Source organism: Mustela putorius, unplaced genomic scaffold (assembly GCF_011764305.1).
Source record: "Mustela putorius furo isolate JIRA1106 unplaced genomic scaffold, ASM1176430v1.1 tig00003901_pilon_pilon_pilon, whole genome shotgun sequence".
Classification (NCBI taxonomy): domain Eukaryota; kingdom Metazoa; phylum Chordata; class Mammalia; order Carnivora; family Mustelidae; genus Mustela; species Mustela putorius.
The window spans coordinates 11,570,938-11,590,616 of record NW_025422049.1 but is presented as its reverse complement, the minus strand read 5'-3'; the positions used below and the strand labels follow the sequence as shown (position 1 = coordinate 11,590,616).

Below are 19,679 nucleotides of genomic sequence, written 5' to 3'. Positions count from 1 at the left end.
CAGGCGCCCCTAGATTGGGATTTTTAAAAGCTCCCCGGGAGATATTAACATACAGCCGGGGTTGAGAACCACAATTTTTGTCCCTTGTGAAGGTGAGCTCCTTTATAATAGAGAATGTTTTCCATTAGCAGCCCTTGAACTTGTTCTGATGCTGGTGTACCTGCAAGTTCTGGTGCTCTTTGAAGACCGCTATAAAATATTGATGTATTTAATTGATTCATATAAACGAGGAACAATTTTAGCGGCAAAGAATCTACTGTGGTTTGGGTATAAAATACAAAGGCATAACCCTGAGCGCATTTAACCAAAACAGGCTTTTGAACTAATCATGATTGGCCGATTCCCAGTTTCCCCCCTAATATTCTTTGACTGTTTCTTTCGTCATCTGTTAGCATTCGCTAACAGTCTATCAGGAACAGGTATTGAAGTGTTAAACAAAACTTAGGAGCCCCCCCCCCCCGGAAGTGATTAAATTTCATCATTTTCTCTTTCTTTTTCCTACAAAGTGAGACAAGCTGACTGTGACTAGACTTCTGGTCTTAGAACACTTCCGTTCAGGCTGCAGAACACCCAATACATTAATACTTGCTGACATTTATGAAACTCTTAGTTCAGGGCAGATGCTCTGCTTTAAATCCATGCTTTATAATTTACATAGTTTACAGATTATAAAGGTATAGATTATTCTGTAAGGATAGTTCTTGTCAAAAGGGATGAAGGCTATGCAAAAAGTATTTTATTTAGAAATAACTAGTCCAAAGGAGGCCCCTTAGATCTCATTTGGAAAGCATTTTCTATTTTATTAATAACAATGGCATGGACATGAATTTGTAAGTGGTACTAGTTATACAGGTAAGTTATTATGTATTTATATACAACCTTTGAAGCCCTGGGACTGACTCCATACTTGGTTAGTAATCGGAGGCCTACGGGTTGAAAACTAAATGTGGACCTGCAAATTTGGAGTCTGTGGTAGGTTGAATAATTGCGCCCCCTCCCCCTGAATTATCCAGGTCCTAATCTCTGGAACCTGTGAATGTTACCTCACAGGGCATAAGAGCCTGTGCCAGTGTGATTAAATTAAGGCTCTTGAGTTGGGGAGATTCATGGGGATGATTCAGGTGGGCCCTAGGTGAAATAACATATATCCTTATAGAAGGAAGCAAAAGGAGATTGGACACAGAAAGAAAAGGCAGAGTGATGGGGCGCCTGGATGGTTCAGTCGGTTAAGTGTCTGCCTTGGTTCCGGTCATGATCTTGGGGTTCTGGGATCAAGCCCAGCGTTGGGCTCCCTGCTTGGTGGGGAGTCTGCTTCTCCCTTTCCCTCTGCTCCCCCCCACAGCTTGTTCTCTCTCTCTCTTTCTCTCTCTCTCATAAATAAATAAAATCTTTAAAAAATTAAAAAAAGAAAAGGCTGTGTGACCATCTCAGCAGAGAATGGGGGGAGGGGGAGGGGAAAGAAAGAGAGAGAAGGAGAGAGGAAGGGAGACAGGGAGATGAAAATGCTATGCTACGGTCATTGTAGATGGAGGAAAGAAAGGGACACAAACCAGGGAATGCAGCTCTAGAAGCTGGAAAAAGCAAGCAAACATTCTCCCCCCCATCCCTGCCTTGAGTTTCCAGGGAACATGGCCCCACTGGTGCCTTGATTTGAGCCCAGTGAAACTGATTTTGGATTTCTGGCTTTCGAAACTGTAGAAGAATAAACGTGCATTGTTTTAAGCCACCAAGTTTGTGATAATTTGTTACAGCTGCCATAGGAAATTAATACAGAGTTGTTCCCTGCTTAGATATTGTCAGCAAAACTGAAGGTCATGATTTTAGGTATAGGCCATTACTACACACATTAAAAAAAAAAAAAAAAAAAAAGGAGGGATACTTCAAAACCAAGGAAATATTGACTGAACCTATTGCCTCTTTTTCTAAATTGATGTGGTATGCAATGGAAAACTGGGCTTATTGCTAATGTAGAAACTCCTTTAATTGAACAGTCTTTGAAGAAATTTGGCTCTATTTTTGGATTGTGTCCACTCAGTCTGCGATGGGCCAAACCAACCCCATCTGTGTGGTTTACATCAGGAAGTGTGTTTTTTAAAAGGATGTTTTGGGAAAAATTACTAAAATCCTTACATGGTAGTTAAATTTCAACTGGAAATTCTTTGTAAAAGATTAGAAGGCAATACATGAGCTATGGATGATCAGTTGTATGGAATTAAACTACGACAAAGCCATTAGACCAAGGTGGTTCTAATCCCTTCCAGGCTGATATAAGCAAACCAGAACCTAAGCATGTGAATGCCTCAAGATAAAGAAATCAACACCTAAAGACAACCACCTAGGGGTCTCCAACCAAGGCCCATGCTTAAGCTATAGCCAATCAAATCATTTCCTTCTTTGCTTCCACTTTTACTCTGTGAAAGTCTTTGACCTGGCTTCTGTCTGGGGGGCACTCTGAACCACTTTCAGCTTCATATTGCCTAATTTGAATCCATTTTTGCTTACATAAAACTCCTAAAGTTCTTTTTTTAAATGATTTTATTTATTTATTTGTCAGAGAGAGAGAGAGAAAGCGAGAGCGAGCGAGAGAGCGAATAAAACCAGGGGAAGTAGAGGGAGAACCAGGCTCCCCACTGAACAGGGAGCCTGATGGACTCAGTCCCAGGCCCCTGGGATCATGACCTGAGCCGAAGGCAGATGCTTATCCAACTGAGCTACCCAGGTATCCCCAAACTCCTAAAATTCTTAATATGTCTCAGTTTATCTTTGACTAGTTCTTTGCTTCTAAATGTATTTATGGATCAGATAGTCTACTGATACTCAATGACTCAGAAAGTCATCAGATTTATCTTGTAGCTTACCCTTTAATCACTTCCGGGGGGGGGGGCTCCTAAGTTTTGTTTAACACTTCAATTTATCAAATTCCTGAGGAATTTGTTGTTGTTTTTTCCCCCCACTAAAGGCCCTCTATAAACAAGCTACAAGAACGAACTCACATCTTGGTAGCAACAGATTGACATGCTCCTCATGTATTTGGCTTGCTTAAATTTTCTGGAAAATAAACTCACTTTATCCAGAAGTCAACATGGATGTTGGAGGGTCATTAGTAATTAAAACAGGGGGAGTCCAAATGAAGAAGACAAAAATAAAACATCTCTTAATGAAACAGGTGTTCTCTTGGGAAGCGTTGTGGGGGTTGGGCTGGGGAGTGAAACGACTTTTCAAAAAGCTTGGATAATTTGAAAATGACTGACCCCACTAAGGGTCAGTTTAATGGCCACTATAGAAGGCTAATAAAAATAAACAACTATCCCTACGAGTACCAAGCCATAAATTCTCAACCAGTGAGGCTATGTTTTGCAAAAAGAAGAAAAAGATATCTGTGGATTTTTGTTTGGGAAGTTTTTTGTTTTGGTTTTCTTCAACAACAATAATATGTGCCCTGGAGACTAATTCTTGGCCTTCCATTTCCTGGTCACAGATTCATCTTTGCTTTAATATCCATCTTGTAGCCTAGCTTCCTATCTTTTCACCATGAATACAGATACTAGTATAAGGACATGTAGCTCTTCCATAAGCAGGAAGAACGTAAAGCAGTTTGTACATACATACCCCATGGTCCCGTCACGACAAGTGTCTTACGCTTATAAAAGCAAATTATTTGCCCTTTCTACATCCGCTGAAACACACTTTCACCAAAGTGGTCTTAGAGTAGCATAGTTACTGAATTAGATACTGCTGAATTAGTAAGTTTATACTCCCCCAAAGAGTATTTAGTAACTCAGCACATCTGCAATTTCTAAATTACTGCTCTTATAAACAAAGGCAGAGATAACTGGAGGCTACAGTCTAATAGCTCTCTAGGCCCTTGTCTAGTCCCAGTTCATCCTTGGGTGGGTGATATTTTGTGTGGGGATTCTTTATATCATGAAACGTGATATAGGAACGAAAAGGTGATGGTGGCAGAAGGTAGTATAGTAACTAGGTCTCTGTTTCCCTAGTGAGGACCCCTGAACCACAGACCTAGCCTCAGAAAATCTGGATCGGTGTTGATAACCAGGAACCCTAGTCAAATTAGTACCTGTTGGGGCGCCTGGGTGGCTCAGTGGGTTAAGCCGCTGCCTTCGGCTCAGGTCATGATCCCAGGGTCCTGGGATCGAGTCCCGCATCCGGCTCTCTGCTCAGCAGGGAGCCTGCTTCCCTCTCTCTCTCTCTGCCTGCCTCTCTGTCTACTTGTAATCTCTGTCTGTCAAATAAACAAATAAAATCTTTAAAAAAAAAATTAGTACCTGTTGGGCCTCTTAGGAGTAAAACCGAAGAGGACTTTTTGGTGGATAGTAGGATCCTGTGCCACAGACAGTAAGACCCACAAAGAAAGGAAGGGGGCATTCGTTGCTCCCATCTGAGGGACATAGTGAGTAGTGCTAAGAATGACCTGGGCACCCCAAAGGAGAATAGGGTTAAGAAGCCTTGTCGCAGACATAGGTTTCGATCGGACTCTTTCCCAGTAAAACCCAGGTGGCTATCACTCAGATGCCTATGGAAGGGTCTGTGAGCTTTTTCCATAAATGGGCAGCTAGTAAATGCTGAGCGCTTTGGGTACCAGGAGGTCAAATTGAGGATATTCTGTAGCTGTTCATATAACAAAAGAGAACAAATGTGGAAACAAATGTTTCCACACATTTAATGTTCAATAATAGCGATTAAGGGCAGATCTCCTCATTCAGAACAAAATCCAGTCTTGGATTTTTGGGAGCTCCAAAAAAATCTCTATAAAACTTTAGCACTGCTAAGCCAACAAACTTCAGCTGCATCCGGCAAATCAGGATATTGAATTTCTATTCTTTTTTTTTTTTAAAGATTTTATTTATTGGTCAGAGAGAGAGAGAACACGAGCAGGGTGAGCAGCAGGCAGAGAAGCAGGCTCCCCGCTGAGCAGGGAGCCCAAAGCGGGGCTCGATCCCAGGAGCCCAAAGCGGGGCTCGATCCCAGGACCCCCGGATCATGACCTGAGCTGAAGGCAAATGCTTAACCGACTGAGCCACCCACGTGCCCCTCAGTTTCTATTCTTGAACTCCAACTCACAGAGCCATCAGTGGCTAAGTCCAGGAGAGCATACTAGTGGTTCAATAACACATGATGGACTCAATTATTTTCTGCAAAGTACCTACTGATGAATAATGCGATGAATAAACCATAGACTGTAGACAGCTTACATTTTCACACATTTTGTGAATTTGTTCCCCTAGGCCTTTTTCTGTTCCACACAGATTTTCACCATCAGTTGTAACACATCTTCCCATATTTCTACTTCAAGTGGTACTGAATGAGTGTTTTCTCAATGTTGAAAACACTCTCTCCCGTAATTGTTCCACACAGACCATTCATAAAGGCTAGGTCTTCGATCACTTCAAACTTAGCACCTTCTCCTCAAATAAACAATTAAGCAGCATTGATAACACCTGTCAACTCATTGGGACCCAAGGAAAAGCACTCACAATCATTCGCTTGTTTTTAATTGACCACTGATGTTGCTTTCACGAGCCTCAACTCTTCGAACAACTGTTCTCACCAAAAGGCTAATAGCTTGAAACAAATTTATTTTCTCTGGATACTTTTCTTTAATTGTTGCAATCAAACATGGTTTAATTAACCCACCATCAGTAAATGTCTTTCTTTGCTTGGCTAAGAAATGAGCCACTTGGAAACTTCCTTTGGTGACAGGCTCATTTATATTGTTTAGTTTTCTGAAGAAATTCTGCTGTGATGAGATATTCCATTTTAAAGGTTCCAATTCCTCTGACCGTTGCTTTCGTGTGGGTTGGGATTACTGTGATGAGTGTTTAGTCTGGTAATGCTGACATATGTGGTATTCTTTTAACACAGCTATCGTGTCAGTGCATAATAGACACGGTATTTTGCTATCTGCTCTGGACTCTATCATGCTTCCCCCAAATTCATATGTTGTAGTTCTAAACCCTCACGTGATTGTATTTGGAGATAGGGCTTTTAGGAGGCACTGAACGTTAAATAAGGTCATAAATGTGAGGTCCTAATTCTATAGGATTCTAAGATGGCCTTGTAAGGAGAGTGAGAGTTCTCTCTCTCCCCCACATGTACACACAGAAGAAAGGTCATCTAGAACTCAAGGAGAGAACTCACACCAGAGATTGGCTCTGCCTGTGCCTTGATCTTGGACTTTCCAGCCCTCAGAACTGTGAAATTAATTTCTGTTGTTTAGGCCACGCAGCCTATGGTTTTTTGTTATGACAGCTTGAGCTAATACGCCATCTAGTTGGATAACTAAGTAATCCCCTCACTGGTGTGCCTTAAAAGTACAACCAAAATCCACTTCACTTTTCTTGTTTTGACATAATGGGTATGCCCTGGTAATTTAAAAAAAAAAAAAAAAAGAGGTGCAGTGTGGAGTTACACATGACACTTTAAATGCTGTGGAGTTATAAATATGTTGCTGTGATTTATAGTACACTAAACAGTAGTACAAAGAGATGAGCAAGCCATGTTTGGTCTCTGTTGCAAGTCCTCAGCTCTGCGGTTACAGCTCAAAAGCAACCATAGACGATGTATAATGAATGTATTTGACTCTGGTCTAATAAAACTTTATTTATGGGCATTGAAATTTAAATCCATATGATTTTCACACATCAGGAAATATTTTTCTTGCCTTGATTTTTTATATTAAAAATCTTACTCACAGGAAACATAGGAGGAAAGCTTCATGGTGTTAGAGTTGACAATGATTTCTTGGATATGGCCCCAAAAGCATAGGCAACAAAAGAAAATATGGTACATGGGACTATATCAAGCTAAACAATTTCTGTACATCAAAGGGCACAAACAAAGTGAAAAAGTAGTCTATGAAATGGGAAAAAAAATGTCTAAATCACTATATCTGTTAAGGGGCCAATATCCGGAATAGGTAAAGAACTCCAATGAGGAAACGACAACAAAAACAAAATAACTTGATTTCAAAATTGGTCAAAGTCCTTGAGCAGACATTTCTCCCAAGATGATGTACAAATGGCCACTAAGCATATAAAAAGATGCATAACCTTACTAACTGTTAGATAAATGCAAATCAAAGCCACGGTGAGATGTCATCTCATACTTCTCAGGATGGGTACTATTAAAAGAAAAACTAGAAAATGACAAAAGTTGACAAGGATATGGAGAAACTGGAACCCTTGTGCACGGTTGATGAGACTATAAGATGGTACAACCACTCTGGAAAACAGTACATGGTTCCGCCAAAATTTCAAAATATGACAGCTGTATACCCACATTCATAGCATTATTCATAACAGCCAAGACATGGGAGCAGCCCAAACGTCCATGGATGGATGAATGGATAATTAACATGTGGTGTATGCCTACAATGGAATATTTTTTACCGTATTATTTTTAACGACCAGCATTTATAATATGAGGGCCAGCGCTTCCTCCCCAACTCAAGTTTATAAATTTTTGATTGGCTTATGAGACCAATAGAGATACTTCTCTCATCTGATTTGGTTTCTGGAAAGTCTTCATTCAAGTGCTCAATGGTCATTTCAATCCTGGCCTTTGAGAGAGACAAAAACTCAGCACAGCTTTTCACATCTTTTTCTTTGGCATCCACCTGAACAGTATATTTATCCTCTGGCACAGAAAATTTAAGGGCATTGAACTTCTTCTCAAAGTTCTCTACCAAGCCACTTTTTGCCACATTGGCTTTGTAGTAAGCCCAATTGTTAGGAGGTGGATTCTCAGGGAGAGTAGCCAACATGGAGGTAAGGTGTTCATTCTAGGATTTCGGGGAGTTAGCAATGGCCTTCTGGTTTGGGGCCTTATGATTGCCACAAAAGTTACCCAGTCAATGACTGTTAGAGCAAGTTCTTAGACCATCTTGAGAGCTTCACTGACCCTGGCAGCCCACAGCCCCCCACCCCCAATGGAATATTATTGAACCTTTGAAAGGAAGAGAATCTTGTCACACACTACAACATGGGTAAACCTTGAAGGCGTTATGGCGGTTGAAAACAAATGAGTCACAAAAGACAGTGTATGAGTCCATCTCAGGTACGTAAAGTAGTCAAATTCATCCAAATAGAAAGTAGAATGGTGGTTACCAGGAGCTGAGGGAAAGGGGAAATGGAGAGTTGTTGTTTAATGGGTATAGAGTTTAATTTTTCAAGATGAAAATGTTCTGGAGATCTGTAGCACAACAGCGTAAATATACTTACTACTACTGAACTACACTTTAAAATGGTTAGGATGGTAAATTTTGTGTCACATGTTCTTAACCACAAAAACGAAAACATTTTTAGATCAGATGCCATACAAAAACAGACAACAGGCCAGACTTGGTACACAAGTTATACTTTGTCAACCCTTCCTCTGTGGCCCAGCCTCAGGAAAGTTCTCCCAAGTTCCATGCCCAAGGGAGCTCTAAACTGAAAGAATCACACAGCTTTGGAGAACGTAATGGAACACCTGTGGCAGTGGGCAAAAGAACCCTTTCTTCTTTGAACACCTGACAGTGGAAACAATGGCAGGAAGACTAGCAGAGTTGGAATGGGAGCCATGAAGTGGAAACTGGATAGTGGTGGGAGGAGGATGCATAAATGCTGAGGAATTTGAAGGCCTGCCTGGAGGAAGAAGACTGTGTGTGGACATTGACAGTCCATTGCTCACCTTACCCCAGGATGGTGTAGTTCACTTGAACAGGAGTTCAGCCATTCATTCCCTGTGTCAACCTAGGCTAGTCAGTGCCCCTTGACTTCCCTTTGAAAGGGGGAGGGTTGGACAACATCTCTGGCACCCCTTCTAGCCTTAAAAACCATAAGACACTATCTGACCAAGCTGGTACCGTGCCAATGTCTTTATCCCTTCATTAGAACAGCTTTCAAGACCAGAGACCCTCCGTGTCTCCTATGGAGTTGACATTTTTTTGTTTACTCTAGTTAAGTAGGGGTAAAAAACTAATTAGAGTCTATGGAGTCCCAACTAACTCCATTTCCACAGCTGGGCCTTCTCTTGATACCTCAAGTTCCCTTTCCCCTGGGAACCTGAGGAAATTGCGCAGACAAGGAAGGGAATTGGGGGCCATTGTTAATGTGTCTGTCAGTCCCACAGCAGCAACCTACTCCCACTAAAAATCTCTGATGTTTCTTCCAGTTCTTTAACAAGAAAGGTTGGGGACTGGGTTTTGTTTATAGGAAGAATTTAAGTCTTGGTGTTCACTTTGAAAAATTACCCTTTGGTGTGACAGCCTTGTCCAAAATGAGAGCCACATTGCTTTAGCTTTTTAAAGACTTCCTCTCCTCCCTCATCCGTGGCTGTGCAGGGAAAAGCAGGCGTTCAAAGGGACTCACAGAGCTTCCTCCTGCCAGTTGTTCACCAGGCACTGTGTTCCAGAAAGGAAGAGGCTGCCTCGTTCTTGGCCTCTAGGGCGTTCTGGGAGAGGGCTTTGGTGAATGGTAGTCCGGTAGCTGTCTCATTTGCTTTGCCGTTTGTAGCGGTCCCATGGTGTGTTTATTTGAATCTTTCACTCATAACTGGCTTGCCTTCGTTTCTGGCCTGAGGAAGCTCCAGTCAGAATGGAAAAGTTCAGCCACACTGCTCAAGTTCAACGCCCTGAAGTGGGAAATCACGAGCGATCAAGTGAGCGTGGAGACTGTGAGACTAGGTTAGGCTTTTCAAAGGAAATGCCTTTCCCTGTGGCTTGCTTTTATATACTGCTGGGGCCGGCTGTCCTGTGAACTTCAGGTTTGCTCAGAAATGTTCCTGGGGTGATTTCATTGCCATGATGTTTTGTCCCAGAGAAAGGAAGCTAAAAACTCATTGACTAGCTTGGTGCCATTCATTAACATGTTACACAAGAATCTTAATAATAAAAATAAAAATCTTAGGTCAGGAAATGCCAAATGTTGGAGAGGATGTGGAGAAAGGGGAACCCTCTCACACTGTTGGTGGGAATGCAAGCTGGTGCAGCCACTCTGGAAAACAGTATGGAGGTTCCTCATAAAGTTGAAAATAGAGCTACCCTATGACCCAGCAATTGCACTACTGGGTATTTGCCACAAAGATACAAATGTAGTGATCTGAAGGGGCACCTGCCTCCCAACGTTTATAGCAGCAATGTCCACAATAGCCAAACTATGGAAAGAGCTCAGATGCCCATTGACAGATGAATGGATAAAGAAGGTGTGGTGTGTAGACACACACACACACACACACACACACACACACAGGAATACTAGGCAGCCATCAAAAATGATATCTTGCCATTTGCAACAACATGGCTGGAACTAGAGGACATTATGCTAAATGAAATAAGTCAATTGGAGAAAAACAATTTCACGCATATGTGGAATCCAAGAAACAAAACAGAGGATTGTAGAGGAAGGGAAAGAAAAATAAGATGAAAACAGAGAGGGAGACAAACCATAAGAGACTCTTAACTCTAGGAGACAAACAGGGTTACTGGAGGGGAGTAGGGGATGGGGTAAATTTGTGATGAGCATTAAGGAAGGTGCTTGATGGAATGGGCACTGGGTATGATATGCAATCAATGAATCACTGAACTCTACTTCTTTTTTTTTTTTTTTAAAGATTTTATTTATTTATTTGACAGAGAGAGAGCACAGTAGGCAGAGAGGCAGGCAGAGAGAGGGGAAGGGAAGGAAGCAGGCCCCTGCTGAGCAGAGAGCCTGATGCGGGACTCGATCCCAGGACCCTGAGATCATGACCTGAGCCGAAGGCAGCAGCTTAACCCACTGAGCCACCCAGGCGCCCTGAACTCTACTTCTGAAACTAATAATACACCATATGTTAGTTCATTGAATTTTTAAAAAGATTTTATTTTTATTTATTTGACAGAGAGAGAGAGAGATCACAAGTAGGCAGAGAGGCAGGCAGAGAGAGAGAGAGGAGGAAGCAGGCTCCCCGCTGAGCAGAGAGCCCGATGCGGGACTCGATCCCAGGACCCTGAGATCATAACCTGAGCCAAAGGCAGAGGCTTAACCCACTGAGCCACTCAGGTGCCCCTGTTAATTAAATTTAAATAAAATTAAAAAAAATACAAATTATTAAGAATGACATATTAAGCCTGCCATGCAGGCCCAAGGCATGATTGGTTCTACACTACTTGCACCTATGCATTTCTGTTTCACCCAACAAGCAGAGTAAGTTTTCTCCCCACTTTACCAGTAGTGAAAATAAGGCCAAAAGAAGTTAAGTGACTTGCCCAGGGTGGCGGTTAAGCTAAGGCTTAAGACATGTCACAGAATGTGGCGCTGCCTACCTTTTCTCAGAAAAGCAGAGGCGTTGCCTACCACGGGGCTTACAGTTCGGCCTGGAGGCAGGAGTAGTCATTCAAACGGCAAAATACTTATGCACTGGTTGTTGCAGTGTGGCTGCCCTGAGCCCTTCCAGTGGTTGTCCAGATGGTCCCAGCAAGGGGGAGTCCTGCTGGTGCCAGCCAGCTCCCTCGTGCAGGCTCCCATCCATATGCATCCAAGGCATCCAAGTGACCAGAGGAGACAAACATGGGCTACAGGAGAACCGCCCCCCCCCCCAGCAGGAACGCTGGCTCACCAGGGTGCACATAGGGTTAAGGTTAGAGAGGTGGTTCTCCATTATCTGCCAGCATGCCCCTCGAGTGCCCCCACTAAGCCACTGATGGGAAATCAGCCTCCCCAATACAGCATACCACTCCTGAAATGTTATTTATCTATTTATTTGATACAGTGCGTGCAAGCAGGGGGAGAGACAGAGAGAGAAGCAGACTCTACGCTGAGCTCAGAGCCCAATAATGGGCCTCCATCCCAGGACCCTGGGATCATGACCTGAGACGAAATCAAGAGTCAGACACTTAACCGACTGAGCCACCCAGGCGCCCCCTGAAATATTTTTGATATCATTCAGATTTCTGATCCAGAGCCAACAGCAGAACTCTGAAGTAGATCCCTGTGTCTGAGAGCAGAGCACCCCCAAAGAGGTGTCTGGTTCCTCTCGTTTCCCCGCCCCTCCCCCATAGTTGGCTTCAGGTCACTACACTTCAGGGTCAACTGCGGGCTAGAGCTTCTCAGGCACTTCCTCTCTTGCTTGTATCCTAACTCCCTACCTAAGCTGTCAGAGTCTGATTTTTGGAAGTGACTGGCGAGGGTTACCTATGATACTTAAAGACACCAGGTATGGGAGGTGGGAGAAGAGTTAGTTTTCAACAGTTGTTTTTCTCTGCCCTCAAGTTATGTCATGTAATAAACGCCTACAAAACAAAGCGGCTTTTTGACTGTTCGGTGTTTCCAATGAGCACTGAAACGTTCCTAAGATCCACTTTTAATGTGTGATTACCTCCTATTCCCCAGGAAAATAGAGAGTCATATTTAATACAAGAAATATGTTGGGGAGGAGGGCATTCCCTCCCCAGGCATAATTTTTAAAATGGAAATAAGATTCCGTATCATGTGGTTAAGAGCATAGGCTTTCAATTTCTTTTTACAAGTGGCAAGAAAAAAAAAAGAGAGAGAGAGAGAAAAGAACTCTATAGATGAAAAGAGACTTCAGAGACCTATTAACCAAATGCTATTATATGAGCTAGACCTTGTTTGAATCATGAAACTGCTGTGAAAAAAAGAAAAAAGGGAAAAAATACGAGACAGTTGGGGAAATATGAACATGGACTGGATATTTGATGAGACTAAGAAATGATTATTATAGGTGTTATGTGTTTTAAGAGAGTCTAAGTCTTTTGAAGACATATCCTGAAATATTTACAAATGAAAATATGAAATTCTGTGTGTGTGTGTGTGTGTGTGTGTTGGGTGGTAACTGGATGGGGTATGGATGAAACAAGACTGTCCATGATTTGTTAGTTGTTGAGGCTGGGTGATAGACACATGGGATTAATGCTACCTTATCTACTTTTGTTTATGTCTCAACACTGTAATAATAACAAAGACTTTTTAGATGAGACCACGAGGTGATTGATGTCAGGCCTCCATGAATGCAAACCTTGGGTCCACTTCCTAGCCATGTGATGTCCTTAGAGAATGACCCTAACTGTCCTCATCGGGAAGGCAATGCAAACGTGAAGTCTGGATAAAATAATATATGTCAAGAATTGAGCAGGAGCCTAGCACATAGTAAACAATCAATAAATAGTAGATCCTCTTATAGCCATTCATTTTGTCTAGTTTTCTGAACCTATAATTGCAGGTCCTGAGAGAATTTACACCCTAAGAAGCTCTTGCCACTGAAGTAGAAGAATTTTGCAATACACGAGATGTCTACTGCTGTTTTCCAGATGGGGAGCATGTCTGGTAGCAGCCCAAATGGAAATAATGGCAAAGAATCAGGCAATTGGTTCTAAGAAATAAGAAAGTCTTGCATGGCAGCACTCAGCCTTTAAAAGCCTCTCTGAGAACACACAGTACTTGACATTTATTTCTACCTGTTTCCCCCTCTCCATCCCGCCCATACTGCCCAGAGTTATGCGGAATACAGATGAGAGAAAGCCTGGTTTGTCCTTGCAGCCGGCTAGGAGTCCATCCTGGGCACAGCCTTCGTGTTTCATGTGGGACTAGGATACTCTGTAATAGTACGTTAATTCTTCTAACAAAAATGTACCAGATGCTTACTGTGTGTTGGAATACTGTGAGACATGTAACATGTAAGATCTCAATATCTGGCCCAACCCTATTTTATTTTATTTATTTATTTGAGAGAGGGAGAGAGAGAACGTGAGATGGGGGAGGGTCAGAGGGAGAAGCAGACTCCCCGCTGAGCAGGGAGCCCAATGCAGGACTTGATCCTGGGACTCCAGGATCATGACTTGAGCCAAAGGCAGCTGCTTAACCAACTGAGCCATTCAGGTGTCCCCGACCTCATCTTAGACATGAGGAGATAGAGGAATTAGAGAGATGAAGTGGCTTGCCCAGAGTTCTACAGCTAGCAGGTGACAAAGTTGTTATTCTGTGTGTGTGTGTGTGTGTGTGTGTGTGTGTGTTTTCCAAGATTTTATTTATTTATTTGACAGGGACAGCACAAGCAGGGGGAGTAGCAAGCAGAGGGAGAGGGAGAAGAAGACTCCCTGCAGTGCAGGACTCTGATGCAGGACTTGATTCCAGGACCCTGAGATCATGACCTGAGCCGAAGGCAGATGCTTAACAAATTGAGCCACCCAGGTGCCCCCAAAGCTGTTACTCAGATCAGAGTTATCAGATGCAGAAACCATGTTCCCTTGATTAGCTTGACCCTAGTAATCCTTTCACTATTTATGTGTATCATGTATGCAACACACCATGTTGCATACATGAAGTACATACAACTTGTATTAAAATAAGAATACAGAAACTATGTCCTTGACTTCTAAGTCTTTAACTTCATATCCGTTACCTGAATAAGGAGTAGGCACAGAAAGTTCTAGGTGATATTTTTGTTTCTCTCTCTGAGCTTCATTAATATATCAAAGATTCCTTCCCAGCACGGTTTATTTATGTTGGGAAAGCCGCGATGCACAGAGGGAAAGGCACTTTCAGATGGGCAGGGTCCTGCATTGATTTCCATTGGGTTTCCATGAACTTGAAAGAAGCACAGAACCTTCTTTTGCTGTCGGGTCATCCCTGCTTCCCAAGGCCACGTGGCCTACGTAAAGGAGAAAGTTGCAGAACAAAGAGGCACTTCATGTGCAGGCTCCCCCCCACCCCGAGCTGCACACGAGGGGGTCCAGGGTGAGAGAGCAACATGGAATCCATTGAGCTCGGCTGTGAGGGAGAGGTGGGCTGCCAGACAGGCCCCTTGCCAGCTCTGAGTCATCGCAGGCTTCTGAGCCCAGCCAATTTACCTGCTTTTCAATAAGATCTTTATTTGTCCTTCTATTCTCGTCAAAAGCTGTTGTCATTTCCTTTTCTGTCTGGAGACACTGGGAGCTGCCTTTGGGCGGTATGACCACGCTGGGGCCCCTTGTGCAACCCCCAACTCACCCAGATGAAACATCTCTTATTTGACAGAGAGAGATCACAAGTAGGCAGAGAGGCAGGCAGAAGATGAAACATCTCTTAGAATTTCCCCTTGTTTGGCTTGTTCTTCCTTAGTGGGCAGAAAGCGTCCTATTTCTCGCATTTCCAGAGATTTGGCTATGCAAGTTCTTTATCGGGTCAGTGAGCAGCTTGGGTGTTGGGCTACATGCTGTCTTGTGGAGACCTATGGAGTCATAGGAAACTCTCATCTTGAGGGATGGGGTGGACAGACAAGTAAACAGAGGGTCATAATACAGGATGGCCCATTCTGCGAAGCAGAGGCAGTGTCAGTGGTTGAGAACATACATTTTAAAATCAACAGTCCTGGTTGAAACCCCAGCCTTGCCACTTATTTCTTAGGTTATGTCACAAAATCGCCTATGTTTCTTCTAGAGCATAAGGATAATGGATGTACATAAGTACAAGGCACCAGACCTGCATGGATGGTCAGCAGAACATCTGTATCTGACTACTGGGTTTCCAGCAAGCCAGGATGTTGGGATTAGTTAATAAGATAAAATTTTATCCTTCAGAGTATCCTATGGTGAAGGCAGGTGGCCAGCAGGTGGATGGTGAGGGTTTCCCCTTGGGACTAGAGGAGCTGGCCATGAGCGCTCTGGTTCAGGGTTCAAATTCCTAATCCATAAAGGGACCTAGAGAACAAAGGAGACCTCGGTCCCAGAGGATATCTGTGGCTGAGTTTGTGGAGGAAGGGTATTAAGGAGGACTTGAAGACAGGGATGGAGGTAGAAACAATATGCTAGATAGTAACTAGAATATGGGGGAAGACACAAAGCAGGATGGGAGCCATGCTCACAGTAGCGGAGCTGGCAGGCATGGCAGCCATAAGAATGTCCTTCTGTGATATCTCGCTGCTGGCAGAGGGACCAAGCTGCTACTGTCTTCTGAGATCTTCACTGCCTTTGCGTTGAGGTCACACTTCCTACAGACTGCACCTGGGCAGGGAATGGGCACAGTAGGGATATTAGACAGGTCTGTTCTTGGGAGACACTGGGCTCCTTTGACTGTTGACTTTGTCTCAAAGACGCCATGATGAGATGCCATGTCTCAAAGACACTTCCCTCTGACTTATCTCCCTCCCTTCCCTGCCCCCTCCCTCCTTCCCTTCTTTCTTTCCTTCCTTCCTTCCTTCCATCTTTCCTTCCCTCTCTCCTTCACTCAAGGTCAGACCTGCTTTGCATTGCAGTACATACTGGTAGCGCTCCCAGACTCTCCCCTGCCTTCCATTTTCTATCACGCAAGTTGCCCCTAATAAATTTCTTATGCTTATTTAAAAGATTTTATTTATTTGTTTATTTATTTATTTATTTAGAGAGAGAAATAGTACAAGTGAGGAGAGGGAGAGAGAGAATCCCAAGAAACTCTGTACTGAGCCTGGAGATCACATCCTGAGCTGAAATCAAGAGTCAGTCGCTCAACCAACTGAGCTACCCAGGCACCCCAGATTTCTTAGGCTTTTAATCCTATCTTTTTGCCTGCTTCTTGAAGTTCCTGGACCAAAATAGGTGTGGTTTACGGGACCTCAACTGAAAAGGAGAGTTTCAGTGACAGAGAGTACATTGGACAGTTGGCCTAATGTTTTCACAGTCCATTTCAGGAAGAACGTAGATTTATTGGGTAAATCTCAGGGCTCAGGCACAGTGTTAGGCTCTAGGAAGACAGTAAATGAACAAGATTAACAAACAAGATGCCCTTATGAAATTTTTCCGGAAAGACAGCAGAGATTCAGTAAGTAATCAAGAAAATATTTTTGTTGCTTTTTAAAAAATAAATCTAGGGACGTAGCCCAAACCCTTTACCACGGCCAACAAGTTTTCATAATCTGGCTCCTACCCATCTCTCCATCCTCCTTTCTCACCAGGTCCGTATTGCACTCTGCATCAGCTAGCATGAAATAATTGCATTCCCCAGAGCTCTCCATCTTCTTATGTCTAGGCTTTTGCCCAAGATAACCCTCACCCACCAGCCTTCGACCACATCCACATCCATCCACCAAGCTTGGCACAGTCCTCTCTGAGCAACTGAAGGTGCTCCTCCTCTGTACTCCTATAGCACCCTGTACCCTTGTCATTGATTTTGTTCCAGGCAAGTAAGTAGAAAACGGCAGAAAAGGAAGATGCCAGGGACAAGAAATAGGCATTCTTGTTTTCCAAATCAGTTGGCTCATATTTAAGAAATGGTATCTCCACTCTTTATGCTCAAGCTAAACTTGACTTCTGTTTTGTTGCCGAGACTGCTAACTGCCTCCCCACTACCTGTTCTTCCCTGCCTCTTTGCTATAATGAGCCTGGCTAAAAATATCTCTATTTCATAGTCTCTTGCAGATAGAGGTGGACAGTGACACATGAGCAGAAGTCTTAGGGTAGGGTTTCTGGGAAGCCCTTTTTGCCTTTGATCCTCCTTTCTACCCACTGTCTGGTATTTGAATGTGATGCTTAAAGTTCCAGCAGACATCTTGGGACCATGGGGGAAAGGTCAAGAGAATTACAAACAGCCCTGACATTCTTGAGATGCTAAACCAACACCAGCAACCGCCTACCTTTGGACTTCTCATTACATGAGACAAATAAACCCTCGTGTGCTTCAGCCACTGTGATCAAATTTTCTTTTTTCTCTTTTTCTTTCTTTTCTTTTCTTTTTTTTTTTTTAACCCACGGATTAATGCAATTCTGAACCAATCTACCTCAACAAGTTCTGTTCTTTTCTCCCTAGCTGTATTCATGCCTCCTACTATCCTTTCCCCTCAATCTCTGCCTACCAAATCTTTTTCTTTTCTATTCTTTTTTTTTTTGAAGATTTTATTTATTTACTTGAGAGAGAGAGAGAGAGAGAGAGAGCATGAGCTGGGGGAGGGGGAGAGGGAGAGGCAGACTTCCTGCCAAGCAGGGAGCCCAGTGTAGGGCTCAAAGCCAAGACCTGAGCTGAAGGCAGATGCTTACCTGACTGAGTCACCTAGGCGTCCCTCTGCCTACCAAATGTTCTCCATCACTGAAGACTCAGTTCAAACAACAGCTGCTTTATAGGATTTAATTTTATCCCCTCCAAATCTAGGTGTGCTATTTCCCTCTTTTTGACTCATTTTTATCTGGACATCTGAACCTCTTTTGTGAAATGAATATATATATATATATGTCTATATATATTCATTTAAAATTAGGGAAGTTTATGATATACTCATATCACATTCATATATATGAATGAATGAATGAATGAATAATATATATTCACATTCATATACATACATAATTCTGTCTGTGTAATAAGTATTAATGATCTTATTTGTGTTGTATATTTCTTTACATTTTTCTGCAACAAATAGCACAGACACATAGTAGACATTTAGTAAATCTTTGTTGAATTAAATATAAACTTGCAATAAAAACATAACTTTTGGGGGCACCTGGGTGACTCAGGCATTTAAGCATCTGCCTTCAGTTCAGGTCATGATTCCAGGGTCATGAGATGAAGTCCCACATCGGGCTCTCTGCGTAGCGGCAAATCCACTTCTCCCTGTCCTCTCCCTCTGCAATCTGTCTTGCTCTCTTTCAGATAAATAAATAAAATCTTAAAAAAAGAAAACATAACTTCTCTGGGGTGCCTGGGTAGCTCAGTCAGTTAAGTGTCTGACACTTGATTTCAGCTCTGGTCATGATTTTGGGGATGTGAGTTTGAGACCCGTGTCAAACTGTGCACCCATCATAGAGTCTGCTTGGGATTCTCTCTGCCCCTCCCCCTGGTTGTGTGTTCTCTCTCTCTCTAAATAAATAAATAAATCTTTTAAAAAATCTTTTTAAATACACACATTTAACTGTTGACAACAGTATTTTTTGGAAGCAACTACATAGATAAAATATGCCTTCAAATGATAATATTCTATCATTGATTTGCAATATGGAATTATTCACATGACAATGGAGGATATACTTCTATTTCATTATATATTGACATTCTTTCATTTCAACTCTTATTTATTGAATGTCTCCACTATAAAGCCACGGTGTGTGAATGTTTGAGGGGGAATAACATGATCAGAGCTGAAACCTGGAGATTATTAAAAGCCCAGGTGATTGTGGTGAGACGCCCAACCAAGCGGGGTCAGGGAGAATAGGAAGAAGAAACAAGCCTGTACTCTTTGACCCAATCTCTCAGGCACAGAAAGGTTATTTGAAGGTCTGCCATTCATGCTCATACCAGATATTGGAATGTTCTTGAATATTGCATGCCTCAAAATGATGTAGATAAATCAGAAGAAAGAGCTGACCATATGTGTTTAAGGGGATATTCTGATGAAAGCTAAATATTTATTCCAAATTTTTCAAAAGTGACCATGAGACAAATAGCTGAGGAGAGCTCATTAGAGAAATCATCATCACACAAAAGAAACCTCCTTCCCTCTGTTCATGGCCCATTTGGCTCATGTTTATTACAGCCTTAGTCACATTGGATTGCAACCTTTTATTTACATTTCTTCCCTAATTTTAAGTCCAAGAGTTATGCATTAAACATCTTTGGATCCACCCAGCACCGTTGTCTGACGTATAGCAGATACTCAGTGATTACTGATCGTCACCTTACTTGATGTGTCTGCAACATTTAGAGTTATTGACCATGGCCTTGCTGAAACATACTCCCTCTTCG

The 19,679-nt window shown here is 42.6% G+C and overlaps 1 pseudogene; it reads right to left on the bottom strand.

Annotated features, from left to right (window-relative positions):
* Positions 1-7,472: 7,472 nt before the first annotated feature.
* LOC123388539 lies at positions 7,473-16,962 on the bottom strand (annotated as a pseudogene).
* Between the last annotated feature and the right edge of the window lie 2,717 nt (positions 16,963-19,679).